We start from the raw sequence: 5,314 nt of genomic DNA on the forward strand, positions 1-5,314 counted from the left end.
ACAAGAGAAATAGACAAACCTTAAAGGAGGTGTAGGAAACTCGCAAAGTAATGTGGCATCCTCCCAAGAGCTTGATAATCCTCAATCTTAAGCCCATGACGTCATCACTATCATCATCACTAACTTCACTAGAATCATCATCAACCCCCATAGATCCGGAGTTATCATCACTTGCACTTGTACCCTTCTTCTTCTTCTTCTTCTTCTTCTTCTTCTTCTTCTTCTTCTTCTTCTTCTTCTTCTTCTTCTTCTTCTTCTTCTTCTTCTTCTTCTTCTTCTTCTTCTTCTTCTTCTTCTTCTTCTTCTTCTTCTTCTCCTCCTCCTCCTCCTTCATTTTATTCACCTTCTTGTGCACCACTCTCAATAACAACCATCTCCTCTTCATCCAAGCTACCACCTCTAGAAGCACTAGGAAAGAAGATTTCCTTATCCGCTCAACTAGGCAAAGGACAAGATGGGTCAAGAAGTCCTTGCCTAGCAAGATGTAGGAGAGGCGGATATTGTGCTTTATCAGCATTGACTCTATCCTCATAAGCTTGCTTATGCATTTCTTTCATCAAGAGAGTCAAGTAGTCATTCCCCGCCTTAACATTTTCGGGTTGAAATTCATGGTAGGTGAATGGGCAAGGTGGGGTGATAATGGAGGAGGAGGGCTTGGCAATGTCTTCCCCTTGGTGTTGTATAATATACTCAGCTTCCTCGGAGAGTGGGAGAAGGTAGTTTGGTCTATGAACATTTAATCGTCAAATCTTACTTGGCAATGTGAAGGATTTAGCATCTTTTGTTAACCACCCAAATTTGTCATCAAGAGTATCATTCGTGACCCATTTTAATTTTTGAACCATGATGGCTAGATCAATGATATGGCCTCCCTTAACCGGTTTATAGGTGCTATCTTTGTTGAATTTCCAGTTGAAGTGTTTTGCCAAATAAGTTACCAAACCTCCATTAACAATAAAGGCCGTGCCTTCTTTGCCATGATCGACTTTGAGCCACCTCTCAATCAAAAGTTGAATAATGTTGTACTTTTTGGTGAACTCTCTTCCAATGTTCAAGGTCGACTCGAGATAAATAAAGTCAAGTTCGGTGAAATGGTTCGTTCCCTTTCTAGCAATCAAAGTATGCCCAACAACCTTGTGCCATACTCTTATGCCCGGATGATGGACAAAAAGAGCACGACAATCATGATAAGATGTAAACTCTCTCCCGGTAATAGCCTTCCATAAGGGAGCGGGATCATACTTGGTAGGTTTCTTCGTGTAAGTCGGGTCATTGCTAAGGCAAAAAATTTCACCAAACTCGCGAAAAGACAATTTCCTATCAATATTCTCGAGACGGAATTCAATGTTTGTTCGGGTCTCCACCTTGGTGACTTTCAAAGAGCTTAAGAACTCTAAGGTGAGGGATGAGTAAGTCAACTCTTGCATATCAAACAAAGTACTCAACCCCATGGACTCGAAAAAGGTCTTGGTTTGTTCTAAGACACCCAATTTTGACAAGGTCTCTTGGCATATGAATTTGGTGGTTAAAATAGATTTCTTAGCAAGGGAAACAAATTTCTTCCTATGAGACTCGGAAGTGAAAATTACCTCCGGATAATCATCCAGTTGTTCAACAACCGGAGTAGAAGTAGTAGCTTCCATAGGAGGAGTAGACTCTTGAATTTCCATCCTTGCATTTTGAACCACCAATGCCTTAGTGCTTGAAGAGCTTGTTGTATTTTGGAAAGGTTCTTCTTTGGGGGTGCCTTGCTTCCACCTTTTGTTCTTGCCATGTTCTCCTTTATGTAGTAACACCAAAGATAAGCTTGATTTCTTCAAATTCCAATAAGACCCAAATCGATTTAGGATAGTTGAATTTTGCCTTGTATCCTAAAAATCGATTCAAACTTTGAAGATTTTTGTGTTTTAATTGCTTGTTGTTGACAAAGGAGTGATTTGTTTGAGTTTTGAGGGAGTTTGGAATTAATTTGGGTGAATTTGGTTGAGAAATTTGATTTTTGTGGATGGAGGGATTGAGGGTTTTGGAGTTGTGTTTGTGTTATGAATGAGTAAAATGAATTGGGAAAGGGGGGGTTTAATCCCGTTGATTTTGAATTTCAGAGGGGAGACGAGCGGATCTGGGTCGGGACGCTCGGATTCTATATTTCTGGGACGAGCGTCTTCTGAGGAAGACGAGCGTCTTTTTAAGGAGGACGAGCGGATTCCTGTGAAGACGCTCGGATTTATTATCAGGGAGAAATCCCAAATTTTACCAGCAGTAGGACGAGCGGATTCTTTATGGGACGAGCGTCCTGACTGAGACGAGCGGATTTTCCACGGGACGCTCGGATTCTCAGTCAGTCCAAAGATTTCTTTTTCCAGCTCTCTCAGGACAAGCTTCTTCTCACCAGGATGCTCGGATTATCTTCAGGACGAGCAGGTTCTGGGTCGGGATGCTCAGATCTTCCCTTTACCACACGAATTCAGTTCCATCCGTGGGTATTTCATAACCCGTGTCATTTACTCTTCATTCCTTTGGTCTTCATTGTGGGGGCACTATGAAGGCTTGGATAGCCTAGGCAATTTCTATCCCCACACTATGTCAAAACACTACACATCAATAATCACATAAGTCCCTCCCTCACTTTCTCTCGAAATGATGAAAATCTTGATCAAGGCATAAAAATACAAATCCAAAATTAACAAAAATGCAATACAATAAGTAAAATGTAAGTTAAGGGGTTAGAATATTTACAAATGGTGGTTTAGGGAGGACTCCACCAAACTCTCATCCATAAATGAGATGTCAAGGGGGCATAGCCAAGGTGTTGTTGATGTTGCTCAACATCTTAAAGAAGTAGTCGAAAGCTTGTTCATTGTCATGATAAAGATCTTCAATAGACCTTTGCACACGTTGTTCTTCATTGTGGTCTTGGGTCATAGCATTACCGATATAAGGATTGAATATCCCTTCAAACTCATCATCCCAAAGACCGCATACTTCATCTACTTATTCCCCAATAATATCACGAGTTGATGAGAACAACTCCTCTTTATTCTTGTCATTATGGCCAATGAGGCCTTCCTCTTCTCTTGTCATGAGTGGTGATGAGCTATTCAAGCTCTCATTCTTGTTGAAACATTCTTGTTCCTTTGACGGAGCATCTTGGAGGTTACCCATTTTCTTCTCCCGTATGGGTGGTGATTCTTTACCCATAGCTTGTTCTTTGCATTGAGATGCCAACTTCTTCCTATCACTTTCTTGGCTATAATGATCAACCATGAAACATGGCTCATGCAATCGGGGAGCTCTCATTATCTTGTCAAGATTAAAAGTGATTGTTTCATCTCCCACTTCAAGTGTGAGCTCTCCATGGTTCACGTCATTCACCGCTCCCGCGGTGTGTAAGAAAGGTCTTCCTAAAATGATAGAAATGTTGGAGTCTTCCTCCATATCAACAATAACAAAGTCCACCGGGATGAAGAACTTGCCAATTCTTACCGGCACATCTTCCCATACCCCTACAGGTGTCTTCGTTGATCGATCTGCCATATAAAGCGTGATATTAGTGCACTTAAGTTCTCCCATTCCTAACCTCTTGCACACTGAATATGGCATGACACTCACACTTACCCCAAGGTCACATATAGCTTTGTTGATTGTGGTGTCGCCAATGGTACATGGAATAGAGAAGCTTCCCGGATCCTTTAGTTTTGGAGGTGAACTTCCTTGTAGGATGGCACTACTCACCTTAGTGAAATCAATAGTCTCAAGTTTCCGGATGGATTTCTTCTTTGTAAGAATATCTTTCATGTATTTCGCATAGGCCGGAACGTGATTGATTAATTCCGTAAACGGAATTGAGACTTCCAAGTTCTTGACAATCTCCATAAACTTCCCAAGTTGTTCGTCAAACTTAGGCTTAGCTTGACGACTTGGAAACGGAAGCCGAATCACAATAGGCTCTTTCTCTTTAGCCTTCTCTTCATTCTCCTTTGAAACTTCTTGAATGGTGATGGGTTCTTCTTCTTTCTTAGAGTCTTCAACAACTCTTTCCTTGTCACTAGCATTCACAACATCTTCATCAACGGGCCTCTTCGGCCCTTCATACCTTGTACCACTCCTCAAATGGATGGCACTCACCGATTCTTGTCTTGGGGGATTACCTTGAGGTGGTAATTGCCCCTTTTGTCTTTGTGAACTTGAAGATGCCAATTGAGACATTTGGATCTCCAACATCTTTGTGTGAGCTAGTATGTTGTTAATGGTGATGTCTTTTGCTTGGCTATCCTTTTGCATTTGAGTGAAAAATTCTTGTTGGTTCTTTTGCATTTGGAGGACCGCTTTTTGAAAATCAAAACCTTGGTCATTTGTTTGATTGTATAGAGTTTGGTTTTGATAACTTTGGTTTTGATTGTAAAAGGGTCTTTGAGCTTGGTTTCTCATTGGAGGTGGGGTGTATGTTGTTTGAGGGTTTTGAACATTTTGGCTTTTGTATGAGAGGTTGGGATGGAATTTGGTGTTTTCATTGTAATAGTTGGAATAAGGGGTACCACTCTTGTATGCTTGGAAAGCATTCACTTGTTCACTTGTCCCCTACATTCACTTTGGTCATGTCCCAAAATTCCACAACTCTCACATACTCCACTTGGAATTGATGAAGATGCCACCATGGCATTAACATGTTGCTTAGGTGATTTGGAGACCTCTTCAAGCCTAGCCATAGCCTTCTCAAACTTCAAATTAATGGTATCAATATGAGCACTAAGTTGAGCACCCAATTGAGTAATATAGTCCACTTCATGCTTTCCTCCTCTAGTAGCCTTACGAGGTCTACTATATTGTGAGTTATGGACCGCCATTTCTTCAATCTTGCTCCATGTTTGATTATCATAAACTTCGGTAAACATACCATTTTATCCCATATTGAGAATGTTTCGGGAGTCTTCATATAGACCATTCCAAAATTGTTGTATAAGGAACCACTCGCTAAGTCCATGATGTGGACAAGATCGGCAAGTATCCTTGAATCTCTCTCATGCTTCATACAAATATTCCTCATCCCTTTGTATGAACCCGGTGATTTGGGCTCTCAACATGTTAGTATTCTCCGGAGGATAGAATTTCTTGTAGAAAGCAAGTGCCAATTTCTTCCAAGAGTCAATACCAAGAGTAGCCTTATCTAGGCTCTTTAATTATTGCTTCGCGGAACCAATCAAAGAAAAAGGAAATAAGACCCATCGAATTTGGTCTTGAGTAACTCCGGTTTGAGATATCGCATCACAATAGTCACAAAAAGTCTCCATATGAGAATGAGGGTCTTCACTAGGCA

At 41.0% G+C, this 5,314-nt stretch overlaps 1 non-coding gene across 1 annotated transcript; it reads left to right on the forward strand.

Moving 5' to 3' along the window:
- The first annotated feature begins 4,974 nt into the window (after positions 1–4,974).
- On the forward strand, positions 4,975–5,081 carry LOC141615686 (small nucleolar RNA R71). The gene has a single exon (XR_012530092.1). It is a non-coding gene; the product is annotated as a small nucleolar RNA R71 (small nucleolar RNA).
- The last annotated feature ends 233 nt before the right edge of the window (positions 5,082–5,314 follow it).

The sequence above is a fragment of the Silene latifolia genome, chromosome 11 (genome assembly GCF_048544455.1).
Source record: "Silene latifolia isolate original U9 population chromosome 11, ASM4854445v1, whole genome shotgun sequence".
NCBI classification, from domain to species: domain Eukaryota; kingdom Viridiplantae; phylum Streptophyta; class Magnoliopsida; order Caryophyllales; family Caryophyllaceae; genus Silene; species Silene latifolia.